General features: G+C 40.5%; 1 long non-coding RNA gene across 2 annotated transcripts in view; it reads right to left on the reverse strand.

The window, feature by feature from the left end:
- LOC117200505 (uncharacterized) overlaps nucleotides 1-13,818 on the reverse strand; it is a 222,746-nt gene that overhangs the window by 149,735 nt on the left and 59,193 nt on the right. For both annotated transcript variants that reach the window (XR_004482083.2, XR_004482082.2), the window contains one exon: nucleotides 13,362-13,436. This is a non-coding gene — a long non-coding RNA (uncharacterized LOC117200505). The remainder of the gene's footprint in view (nucleotides 1-13,361; nucleotides 13,437-13,818) is intronic.

Consider the following 13,818-nt stretch of genomic DNA (forward strand, 5'->3'; position numbering starts at 1 on the left):
CAAGGCCAAGGCCGAGGCCACTTCCCTGGTCACTGGGTGGCTCCCCAGAACCTCCTTTCCCCAGCCTTAAAGTTTCTTTTAAAGCTCCCAATCCAGTGGGTTCCCTTACAGCTCCCCATGTTGCAGTGTTTGTCTGCTTGCTTGCTCACTTAATTAGGCTCATTTAGCTTCTAGGCTGTAGCGGAAGGTCAAACCACAGTAAGTCATTCAAGCCAGCCGCCCTCCTAGCACAAGCAGCAGGCGCCCAGCATGAAGTCCAGGCACCTCCACTCTGTCCTGCCTTCCTTCTCCACCAAGCACACGCTCAGAGGCTGTAAAGAGCCTTTCTCTTCTTTTTTGTTTGATATTTCAGACCTGGTGCTAACCATCCATTTTAGCCTTTCCCGTCACTGATTTTACCCACTGGGGTTCTTCAGTAAACACAGGTTTTATGGATGCTTTACAAACGTGTTGAGAGAGAATAAAATGATATAGTCTCGTCTCATCCAGATGCTACACAGCTTGATAGGCTAATAATTAGTTTGACCCAGAGAATCTGAGACCGTCCAAAAGGGCTTTCAGGAAGAGCAGCACAAATCATCACCTCATAATAAAAGCCACCATTTGTTGAGACCAACTAGGTCTCATACATTAATCTGTGGGGGTTACCTGTTTATACTTTAATCCCCATATAAATATGTAAAGGATATACTTACCCTTTAATACAGCAGCCCAATGTATTATGTATTCTTATCTCCATTTTAGAAATTAGCTTAGAGTGTTTAGGTAATTTGCCCAAGATTAACAGCTAGGAAGGTGCAAAGACAGGATTGGAATTCGGGTAGCCTGGACAAGCTAATCTGAGTGCCTGCCATGCCTACTAACCCATTATGAGCCCCTGCTGGAAGAGGGGGCTAAATCACCTCATAATGTAGAGCTATAGGAATATGTTCATTTAAAATAATAACAATGTCAAAGCATGGAATTCACAGTACCACAGATATGAGAATAAATAAGATATATGGGTCTGAGTTTTCACCCACTCACATCTGCGTATTCTTAGATGCATTTCTTAGGTGCATGATTTTCCCGGCATGCTGTATAATTTACGTATTTACTTTTCATACCACTTATGGAACTACTGAAGGTATAGGACAATGACTCTTCTCACAGCTTTATTAATACAATTATTATAGAAATTATTAATTCAGTATTTGTGTTTAAGGCTGGCAAACTCCTTTCCCTAAAGCACCATTTCCAATTTCTGATCTTAAGCACATTCAAAAGATCTTGTGACCACCATCCATATGGGCCCTCCCTGATGTCATGATACATTTCCCTAGCTTTCCTGATATCCCACTCTGATGTGTACTCTTTACTTTCTAAGATCCATAGACATTAGCAGCAGGCCTTGACCAACTCAATTGTAGGAGGACCTCTCTCCTGAAAGACATTTTCTAAATGTCTATAGCTTGATCCCTTTACTGCCCAATAGAACACCCTTCCTGCCCCATGGGGGCCTGTCCTCTCCAACCAACCCAGAAAACACCATTCACATTATATTCCATTACTATTGATTATTTACTATTATGTTACATACCATTTGCTTATTCTTTTGTACCAATTAGCATTTTCTTAGCTTTCCCTGAATTATGATACTTTAATTGGTAAAGAAAAGAAAGGAATCAACCATTCAAGAGTATGAAGACATAAAGAAGGTGGCACAGGGTGTTGAGCAGAAGGTACTTGGGGAGTTAAAATAACGGCTGTCAATTCAGGCAACCAAGTACCCTCGCTGCTGACTCCAAAGCTCGTGTATATACTATATGGCAGCACAACCCATGTCCATGCCCTGCCTCACTTAAGGTTCAGCCTTCTGGAGACTCTAGCCCAAGGTCTCTATTACAGAGCTATGCTTGGAAAAGAGAGCAGGTGATGATGAGTGCCAGGGGAAGCAACCAGGGCCGATGTCCTTTACAGTGATGACTAAAGGACGATATTCCTGACATCATCCTTTAGTCATCAGGAATATCAGCAGGGATGAGCAGTTCCCTTGGGAAGCCAGGCAATAGACAGCCTCCCTTCCCTAGGCCAAGACAGGCTGAGTCCAGAGCTTACAAATTAAGTGCCACACAGGCAGAGCAGATGATGTAAATGAGTGAGGTGACCAAGAGAACGGCAATCAAGAGTGCACACGTAGGGACTTCCCTGGTGGTCCAGTGGTTAAGACTCCATTCTTTCAATGCAGAGGACGTGGGTTTGATCCCTGGTCCGGGAACTAAGATTCCACATGCTGCGCAGTGCGGCCAAAAACAAACAAACAAACAAACAAGAGTGCACATGCAGACTGTAGAACTCCTGCCTAAGCAGAAGGAGCCAGCCACCTCTCATTGCATTGTAGGATTGTGGTCAGTGGTGCCAGCTCCTCTGATTTTCCCAGAGAACTCATAAACCCACATTTTAATGTGAAATATCTCAATTTTTAAATGTTATTGACAATTTTAATATATTTTTAAACTATGTGTGCCCTTGCCTATGGACATGCAGATGTGACCTATGGACTGCAACCCCTGCCTGATGCCTGAACGTTAAGATTAGCTGCTTCTTTCCTTCCACTAGATTGTTCCTTTAAATTGTACCCTCCCTGCAGCCTCTACCCCTCCTCCTTGGCTTTTCCTCTACCTTCTCTTCTTTTGCTTCCACTCACATCATCCTAATTCCATCAATCCAAACCCTCACTCCCTTCTCTAATGCTGTCCACTTATCCAAATTCCATTATAATGATTATATAAAAAGACCCAACCCCCCATCAAATAAAGCAATTTATGAAAAATCAAAATGAGCAAAACTTTTAAACCTTGGATTAAAAGCCACCTAGTAGACTCCTCTGTCCCGAGGGAACTTCAGGCGTATTAATAATTCAAAGGTTCATACTTGATTGAACTTATTTTTTTATTCCTATTTAATATTACCTCATATACATGCTGTGTTTTCTCTTTAAGCTCTTGAAGTGAAGAGCCCTGTCAGCTTCCCCTGTTCAAACCACTCCAGCTCCCAAATGCCCCTCCTCCTCTCCACAAACATAAAACTGCTAACATTTCAGACCTCTCTCTTTGGAGTTAGCTGACAGTGGTGCCTGGAGCCCTCCTTGGACCTCCTGGGGCTCTAACCCTCTGTGAGGAACCATGGCCATGGCTGGAAGGTCTCTGAAGGAATTTTCTAGATATTCATCTAGCACTTCAGCAACCCGACACTCCACCAACACTGAGACATTTTCACCCCTCATTTTCTGGATTAGACCCAATTTCTGGTCATTTCATAAGACTGAGGTGTCAAAACAGGGCCAATCTTGAGTCTAGAGAGAGTAGGCAATTACCTACATACGGAGATTTACCAAATACAATAAAAACTCAAAACGTCCCCACCTGTTCAAAACAGCTGAAACCTCAAGCCAAGCTTTTCATTCCATCTCCGAGGTACAGGAGACTGTGTCCCAGGAAAAGCTTCAGTAAACTTCAATCCATACTGAGGGATAACTACCGGATGTCGGATGTTGGGCACATTCCTCAAAGCAAGGTTAGGTGGTAGGAGAAAGGAGAGACCTGGGGCCATGTCGTTGGTGGGAGGCCCCACCGAGGCAGGGACGAGGTACCTGAGGTGGGAGGCGTGGCAGTCACTGCACTATTTTGCCTGACTTTCCTTCCTACCCTGCTCCCACTTTGCTCCTCCTCCAAACTGCAGCACAGTCAGTATTTTTGCCTGCCACAATCAGAGAATTTGGGGAAATACTTTAACACATCCTCCAGTCATTAACACAAGATCAAAATCCTTAACCCACCTCCCACCCCCAATGACTCCTGCACCACCCCAGCATTTACAACGTTTACACAGACAACTCAGGAGACCATAAAATCTGCTGGAGTGTTACGCTGGTAATTCCTGAATCTGAAAACTTGAGGCAAGTCCTTTCTCATTGAGGAATTTCACTTTCCTCATCCAACAGAGATACAGCTCAGAGGGCACACTCCCATGTTGGGTATAATTCTTTGGGTGAAATGTTTAGAAGAGTCCTGCCAACACAGAGCAGCAATTTCCATGCAAATTCGCGCCTGTGGGGAAAAATGCAATTGGTCCAACTATTGTACTGATGGGACACCCCCTTCCCACTCCACTGGGGTGTGGAAACACGAAGGAAGAGATCTATCTGTTTGTTCAGCCTCTGCGCGTGCCAAACATAAACGACTCCTGTGTTGCAAAGGAGGCCTTCGCTCCACACTGCTGCTCAGTGGCAAGGATTGCATAGAAATGAGAAGTTGTGTTCCCCTCCTTCTCAGCGGGATTGTAAGAACAAAGGCAGTGTTTTTCAGAAAGAATCAGAAAAACAAAGCCAGGGCATTTATGTTTTGTGAAACAAAAAAGGTTGGTTAACCATGTGGAGTTTACAAAGAAAAATAATAATAATCTACTCAACTTGGTTAATTCCTGGGGTGACAGTGTTTCAATCCACCCACCTCAATTCCAATGGCCTGTGGCCACGCTGGGGCAGTGATGGATACAGTGGCGCAGAGTTCAAGACCCATAGATTGTTCTGGTCTCTGCCACTAACTATCAAGATGAACTGGGGCAAATTGCAATAAATGAGTTGAAGTAGCTCAGTGGTCTTCAAACTGGGGTGCAGCGACATCTGCCCTAGTGCATGAAGACTTTCTGAGGGCTTTCCAGGGGAAGGGAGAGCTTTGGGGAATCAACTGCCAAATCTTCAACTTCCACATGTCCTCTTTCCTGAAATGAATCTGCTAAAATCATGTCTCAAGGACTCTTTTTTTCCTCCAATAATCCTTTTCCTTCTTTGCAAAAGAAAAGCACACTCCTCCAGTAATCCTCTTCCTACTTTGCAAAAGAAAAGCACACTCTTCAACCACCACAGTCCTACTCGGGTGCATTGTCCTGAGGTGTGAAAACCTCCAGAGCTTCTTCCTGAGGGAGGGTCCTTTGAGAGAAAAGCAGGAGCGTTTCAAAAAGAAACAGAGGGGAGGTGAAACACTCATGGCAAGCCTCTTTCTTGGCTTCTTCTTTCCCTCACTCTCTTCTTTCCTTCCTTCGTTTCTTACAGTAGGAATCCAGAAGCAAGAAGGTTCCAAAGGGTCACATACTAACACATTCATTGGAATTAAAAAATGAAATAAGATGTTTTTTTCTGACAGAAAGTAAGTCCAATTTGGCAGAATGGTTTGACAATAAGGACTAGCTTTGCCAATTAATTTATATGATGGACACTCTCCATAAATTTAATGAGCTAAATCTGCAGCTCCAAAGTTTTGATGAAAATACAGTTTTAATCATGGATATAATATTCAGTATATCAGCTAAAATATACTTTGTAACTATTTAAATTTATGATAAAAATTTTAGATGTCAACTCACAAAGGATCTTTCCAAATTATTTTACAGACTACATGAGCAAAAAAGACTGAAGCCACTAGTCTAGGAAGGAATTCCACTAGTCTGGAGCTCTTTCCAGGTCAACTGCATGTGGAAATTCTTGGTCTTTTCTCGTTATCCCTCTCTCTGCACCCAGCCATATACCTGAGTCTCCTAGCCTTGCCATAATGCTTTACCAATCACAGTATTTGAGAGGAGAGTTTGTTTCTAGTGTTCAGTATCCCTTCAGCTACCCCCAAATAAAACTAGCCTGAAAGACCCAGAAAAGTCGAGGGAGAAGCTATGGGAACCAGGCAGAAAGTCCCCAAAGCACTTTCCATATGTCTTGACCATCTTACAGATGAGGGGACAGGAATGAACAGACTGAGCATCTCAACTGTATCAGTAAAAATAATAAACTGGTCTGTCCCAATCTCCCCACAGTACTAACTTAATATTTACTTCCCACTCATAAGAAAGAGAGATGATATTCAAGGTCAAACAGCAACAATTCTTTTTAACTTTCTCTTTGTAATGCATTTAATCGACACAATTCTTATATTTGTCCACAATGATCACTCCTGGATGTGAAAATGAGAAGAAAAAACTACATAGATATAGAGAGATAGAGACAGAGATAAATAGAGACAGAGAGATAGAGATAGAGACAGAGAGATAGAGATAGAAATATATAGAATAGCTCCCATTCCCTTTGCTTGATTTATAGAAGGCCAGAGTGGTAACAATCTCTATTGTTACCAATAAACCTCAGAAAAGGAGATAATTTCTTCAGTGACTCTGATTAGCTATACTAGCCAGCTGGTTTTGCTTTAGACAAAATTTCTCTAATTTTTTTGTGCCATGGCCGCCTTTAGCCATCCAGTAATGTCTATGCAACCCCTTTTTTCTCCAGAGTGGCTGCACCACTTTTTTTTAAAATTGTAGTAGCACTTAACAGGATATCTACCCTTTTTAAAAATATTTATTTATTTATTTGACTGCACCTGGTCTTAGTTGCGGCATGTGGGATCTTGTTCCCCGACCAGGGATCGAACCTGGGCCCCCTGCATTGGGAGCGTGGAGTCTTAGCCACTGGACCACCAGGAGATCACCCTTTTAACAAATTATTAACTGTACAATACAATCCTGTTAACTATAGACACTAGAACTGATTTATCTTGCATAAATGAAACTTTATGCCTGTGGAAAAATAACTTCCCATTTCCCCCTCTGCCAGCCCCTGGTAACCACCATTTTACTCTCTGCTTCTATGAATCTGACTATTTCTGATTCCCCAGATAAGTCAGATCATATAGTACTTGTCCATGTGTGTCTGGCTTATTTTACTTAGCATAATGCCCTCCAGAACCATCCATGTCATCGTAAATGGCAGGATTTCCTTCTTTTTTAAGGTTGAATAATATTCCATTGTATATATAAATCTCATTTTCTTTATTCATTCATCCATCAGTGGACATTCAGGTTGTTTCTATATCTTGGCTATTGTGAATAGTGCTGCAGTGAACTTGGAAGTGCAAGTGTCTCTTCAGGATCCTGATTTCAATTCTTTTGGAAGTGGGATTTTATGGACCCCTTTGCAGAATACACATAAGAAATGAGTAAGATTGCAAAAGGAGACAATCATCTAGAAATACTGTTATAAAAACATTTTTAAAAGCAATTTTGTGGCATAGTAGTATTTGTGCTTTTTTATTAATATATTAAATAGCAAGTGTCAGGAGCAAGAATAATATTTATCATAAGTTTAAAGTAGTGATTAGTATACAAAGTATTTTGAAATATCTGCAACGACTATGTTATTAAAAAATTTATGATTTGGTGAAAAATTCACAGATACTGCTGATATAATTGGGGTTTGCTGCTTATATACATAATAAAAGGAAATGTTAAATTTCAGTTAGAATTTAGTGAAAATACTTAAGTTTTTCCCATTCAAATTCACAGATCCCTTGCTCTAGACAAATTATGACTCAGGCAATATTTTGAAGGCCTGTCCACCTTCCTTTTTTGGCCCTCTTTACTCTTCTGGTTGGCTCTTCCTTCCCTGTATACCTACCCTATGGTAGTTTTGATAAGCTGTTGTGATAGCATAGCTCATGTATAATAACCACCATTCATTGACTGTCTACCATTTTGCATACCTTATTTATGTGCCTTCTGACAACCGTCCAAGACATTTGATGGAAAAAATAAAAAAAACACAACTGAAGCTCAGGAGGTTAAATAACTTGCCCAAGGCAACAAAGTGGAAGACTCGGTATTTAAAACTCAGGTCTGTATGGCTTAAAACTTACTCCCATTTTCACTACACTCCACTGCCCCCTTCTGGCTTGGAGAAATTTTGCATTTTAATAGGGAGTCTAAAAACCAAATACCTCCAAGAAATAGATTTCTGATGGAATTTCAGGGCATCAGAAGAGAGCTATTTGGAGATAAAGAGTCTTTAGACACTCTTTCAACTTTGCAATACGAGTAATTCTTTTCACCCACCGCCCTACTTCAGAGAGATAAGGAACTGAATCAAACCACAGAAATATATCCCTAATCCTCGTGAGGGCTGCACAAATTTCAGAACATTGTGGACAAACAGAACGCTTCAGTACTTTTGAAGGGAAAAGGGAGATTGTGGGGAGGATATTTTACCCAGATGCCACTGCAAGCATTGTTCTAGATGCATTCTGGATTTTTTTAATTACTCCAAAGACAGTGAAGAAACTATGATCCTTACTTGATAGAGGAGGAACTGAGTGCCAAAAAGGATGAAGAAAAGGGAAGGAAGGGCTCTCCCCATCTGTACAACTTCCCAGTAGCTTTCTGTTGTTATAAGCAGATTCCCCAAATTCTAGAAGGAAGAAAGTACTGGGCAGGGAAAGGAGAGCATCTAAAACATTGTTTCACAGATGAAGTACAAAAACAACTTGAAGGCAGCGCCCTCCTTCTAGACTGTAAACTCCCCAAGGGAAGGGACTGCATCTTTTACACATCTACTCTCCTGAGCAGCTGGAATGGGGTCTGACACAGGAGAGGCTCACAGTGATTCTTTTAACCATACAAGGCAACACTGGCCTGTGAACTTCCTCTGTAGCTCTTTAGAGGATCCAAGGCATTCTGTCAGTATCGGACACCCAGTGTTCTTAGCAGCTTGATTTTCCAGGCAATAAACTTTGGACAATGCTGTATTCATTAATCACTGAAATGATGCACATCTCTATCTCTTCTCATTATCCTTCTCTCTTATCATGCTTTCTACTATTTTAAGGCAGAACTGGTAAGTATTGTACCCACTGCAACCACTGGATGACAGGCTTCATCTGGCTTTTTACTAATATTTGTCAAGTTCAAATATATGGTATTCTATTGAGTGCATTAGAAAATTAAGATGGATGGGAATGGATTATGTCTAACATCTTTTATACTACAAACATTATAAAAAGTCTCCACTAGTCTCTAACTAGACCTTCTCCCTTATCTAGTGTTAACTCTAAGAAGCCATTTCAACAAATACTTATCAAACACCTACTATAAACTTTGTCCTATTCTAGGTGCAAGGAGTAGGGAATACAATGTGATAAGTCAAAGCAGCAGTATAAATAAGCTCTCTGAATCAACCGAGAAGTAACTCATTTTTGCAGTGCTTCCTACTTTTTAAATTGCTTTCACAATACTAGCTCATATTTTTCTTAAGGTCACATCCTCCCCTAGGTGGTAGGTAGAGCAGGTATTATTACCAAGTATTAACAAGTTTGCAAGACTTGCCCAAGTTCTGACAGTGTATTAGTAGGAGAACTAAAGCTAGAGTCCAAACCACGAAGATCTGGCCCAGGACTTGAGTCTCCACTTTCACGATCTATTCCTTTTCCAGGCAGACTGCTTTCCTATATAACCAACGTCATTCAATAACACTGCGATACCTATTCTGAGACCTCACAATCCAACTCATGATGGAGACCCCTGTTGTTCTACATCTCACCCCAAAGTTCCACATGCAATTATTCCACCAGGTTAATGAGTAGAAATGGTTAATGAACTATGAATTCCATACCTAGGGGTTCCATTTATCTATTGCTACATAAATTATTCTGAAACCCAATGGTTTAAAACAACAATTTTACTATGAGTCATGATTCTATCTATCAGGAATTCGGGCTGAGCTTATCATCTATTGATTCATCTATTCCACGTGATGTTGATGGTGATCACTCAGCTATATTCAGCTGGACGATGGCCTCAATCACATGTCTGACACCTTACAGGGGAAGGAAAATGGCTGTAACACTGGACTTAGCTGGGACTATTGGCCAGAGCACCTGTATGCGACCTTTCCAGTATGGCAGCCTCAGGGTAATCAGACTTTTTACCTGGAGTCTCAGGGCTCAAGAGTGATGAGGTAGAAGCTGCATGGTCTTTTGTGACCCAGCCTCAGAAGTGACATAGCATCACTTCCATCATATTCTTTTGGCCAATGCAGTCACCAGCTTGCTCAGATCCAAGGAGAGGAGACACAGACCCCTACCTCTCCATGAGAAGAGTGTTAAAGGATTCATGGCCATGATTTTAAACAGTTCCATATGGGTTTCTTATATTAACTTATAATTCCTCCTTTTAGCCAATGGTGGTCAAGAGAGCTGTCTCTGTTCCCATGCCACCCATTTCCTCTTCTCAAGTCACCCAAATTTGCTAGCCTTCTGTCTGTTCTGCACGCTCGGCATGCTCCTGTCCCCTGCAGTGCTGTGTTGGTTGGTCATTTCCTGGATCAGGGCCCTCGTTACATAAGGTTCACAGCCTTCATCCATGGCTGCATGAGGTATACACTAAGGGACTGAGTCCTCATTATTTTTATTAAAAGGCGCTGGTGCTGGTTGTTTAGTGCCAGGAATGGCTTCTCTCTCCACTAGTGCTACTTTTGCATCATTCAGTCCCTGAGGCACTCCTGTTGTTTCCTTGTATGTATGTCAGCTGTGCACCGATCTCTGCCAACTTAGAACTGAGCTCTCAGAGTAGGGTCTTTACCTGTCCTAATAGGATGTTTTGTGTTCCCAACAGTACACTTGAGACCGAATTGCAAAGCAGATAAGAACACAAGCTTTGGGGTCAAAAAGCTCTGGATTTCTAATCCCTGCTCCACCACTGTGTAATATTGTCCAAGCTACTTCATATCACTGAGCCTTAGTTTCCTAGTCTGAAAAATGGAGACAAAGATATATACTTCCTGTCAAAGGGGTTAAAAGGTTCTATGTAGACAAAGCAATTATCACATCACTGGTACTTAGTAAATACCCACTAAATGGTAACTACAGTAATAGTAGCACTACCAGTAGTAGCAACGGTGGTTAACAATATCTGACAAAGGACTATGATGACATAAAGTAAAGGACTCATGAGCATGCAAATGAATTCCTTTTTCTACAGATATATAAACTGGACTTAAAATATGTATGGATATGAGTATGAACATACATACACATGTATAAGTTAAAATATTTATATTTTCCCTAGGTATATTTTATTTATATTTTTTAAACGTCCACATGGGTATTTTCTGTCATTCATTCATACCAGCTTTTCAAGTAACTTTTACCAAGAGAATCTACCTATTTTAAAAAAGCATTCAAATGCTGTGGTTGGGCTTGGCATATCACAAAGAATACAGCATGATGAAAATGTCTCTAGAGCATCATAAAGAAACACTTCAATATTTAATATGGGTGGATTTACTCCAAGGGCTGAAACACAGTCTGCCTATCACCAGTTCAGTTTTGAAATACAGTTCTTGGCTCCACTCCGCACTTCAATGAATGTGATCAGTGCAAATTCACAAGATGAATAAATCTTAAGGATATTGAACTAAGTTATTTCCCAACACAAGAACACAGGGAGCAAGACAATCTTGATTAGACGATGCCTGAACTAATATTTCATCTTGGACTAGATGTTGTAAAGTTTCATGTTATTGACTCCCTGTTTGAATCTTCTTTGGAGAAAAGCAATATTCTACTCTGAATTGGTTATTATCACAACATCATCCCCATAGTTAAGATCTGTCAATATTCCTTCATCCGGGAGACGCTTAAGGTCTAAGGTTTTACTGGTCCTGACATGAAGTAATCTGTATCACAATTCACATGCAATTCACATCACTTATACAGTTCAATCTTTCTGAACAAGTGAAAATCCACCCAACAGAGACTATATATACCTGCCATTCATCTACAACTGTGCAGAAGAAACTGGGTGGAGGATAGAGTTAAGGGCATTTTAGAGGGTCTGAAATTTTACTTCCCAATAGGCAGCAAAGGATGGGATGAAACATTGAAAGTTCCTAGGTTTGGTATAAGTACAGTGTATTAATTTCCTAGGGCTGCCATAACAAAGTACCGTAAACTGGGTGGCTTAAAGGAGATTTACTGGCTCATGGTTCTGGAGGCTAGAAATCCAAAATCAAAGTATCAGCAAGATTGGTTCCTTCTAAGAGCTATGAGGGCAAATCTGTTCATGGCTCTCTCCTAGCTTCTGGTGGCCCCAGGTATTCCTTGGCTTGTGACAGCATAACTCCAACCTCTGCTTCCATCTTCACATGGCTGTCTTCTCCCTTGTGCGTTTACATCATCTTCCCTCCATGTACATGTACCTCTGTGTCCAAATTTATTTTATACAAAGACATTTGTCATATTGGATTAGGGCCCACCCTTATGACCTCATTTTAACTCAGTTACCTCTGTAAAGGCCCTATTTCCAAATAAGGTCATGTTCTGAGGGGGTTAGGACTTCAACAGATGTTTTATGGGTGACACAATTCAACCCCTAACATTCAATATGTAAAATTGAGAGCAAAACAGAGCAAGGAAATGGCACAGCCATATTACAGCAATGTAGGACCAGGAAAAATGCCAAAGTAACACAAAAGATTATCATTCGTGCCTTCCAAAATTATTTTTCCATTGTTTAGTCTCCTTTTATGCAAGCTACCATTGTTTCACTTTCAATCTCTGTAATTCAAAGCACAGAGAACAATTTGATAACCTTTTTTCCCAGATCTGTCTTGGGATGTCTGGTTCCCAAATAGGTTCTTCTGTTAGGTACAGGATTTCCCTGAGCTTTCTATATTTGTTATTTCTTTAGCAAAAGGGTTTGGAATAACTTGCAGTCAACAGTTCTGTATCATATTTTGCTGAGAATAATAGATGTGTATGGTGATTATCATTAGACTTGAGTTAGTTATAAATTGACAAAATCCTTCCAAACATTGGAAAATTGATCTCATCTTTCTCAGAAGAATGTTTTTCCTCTCTTCACCTCTGGCCTCCAGCTTCTTAGAACCAACACCATTCAGGGAGGGTTTAAATAAAGAATCTACAGCATTTATGATGTTCTTAGGCCATAAATAATGCCTCTGCCAAGGACTGGGCTCTTAGAAATGGACTTTTGCTTTCTCTCAAGTATACTGCAAGGAGGAACACTATGAATCTGGGAATATCTCCTTCCTTTGCCAAAAGTATATGTTTTAAGCTTTGGAACCTCCTAAAGGACTAGCCGGCAAATACTGTATGAGAAATGTAGGACAAGAGACCAAGTAATAGAAATCATATCTGAATCCAACTTTGGATATGTGTGAGATTTTGAGATTGTACTCTACAGTAGAAGCAATACCATATAAAGTAGAGCCAATGTAAGAAATGCTTAGACTAATCTTTGTAACTGCATTTTCCCCCTAGATTGGATGGAGTTTTGAATATTCCAAAGTCAGAAGAGGAGCCACGATTCAAGAGATATGTAAAGAAACCTTGGAAGAAAATGTCTAGTCTCCAGAACTAAGAGTTAACAGAATTATAACTAATTCTAACAAATTTGAAAACCAAATACCAGAATCAGAGGACCATATAGTGGTATCATATTTTTACCTGAGTAATTGATATTATAGAAAATCAAGTTGTGGAAGATACCTTTGCAGCAACCGCAGCCCTAGATTCATGTTCAATATGTGGATTTCTGGATCTTTCAAAGGGTGCCAACATGTGCTAAATGAAAGAAAAAGAAATATTAGAATCATCTTCCTCAAACTTGACCTACTAATTTCAGAGATAAAAGTCACTTAGCTTAACGGTTGTTTGGCTGCTTGGGCTAGAGTAGTGGCTTTAGATATTTTTCTTTCAAGTGAAATTGTAGCTTTACTGTAATACATTTTATGGCATCTCATAACATTGATATGGTGTAATAACTACAGTTGTGTTACATGATCTCAAAACTAGGACAGCCCTTACAGATTGTCTATCTTTTCAAAGTAGCTTTTACATACATGATCACTGTATCTCAGGTTACTAACTCAAAAGAATACGGAGGTCCAGAATGGATGTGTGACTTGCCCAAACTCACCCACAAGGCAGAGCCAGGACCTTGCCC

This window comes from Orcinus orca, chromosome 7, assembly GCF_937001465.1.
Source record: "Orcinus orca chromosome 7, mOrcOrc1.1, whole genome shotgun sequence".
NCBI classification, from domain to species: domain Eukaryota; kingdom Metazoa; phylum Chordata; class Mammalia; order Artiodactyla; family Delphinidae; genus Orcinus; species Orcinus orca.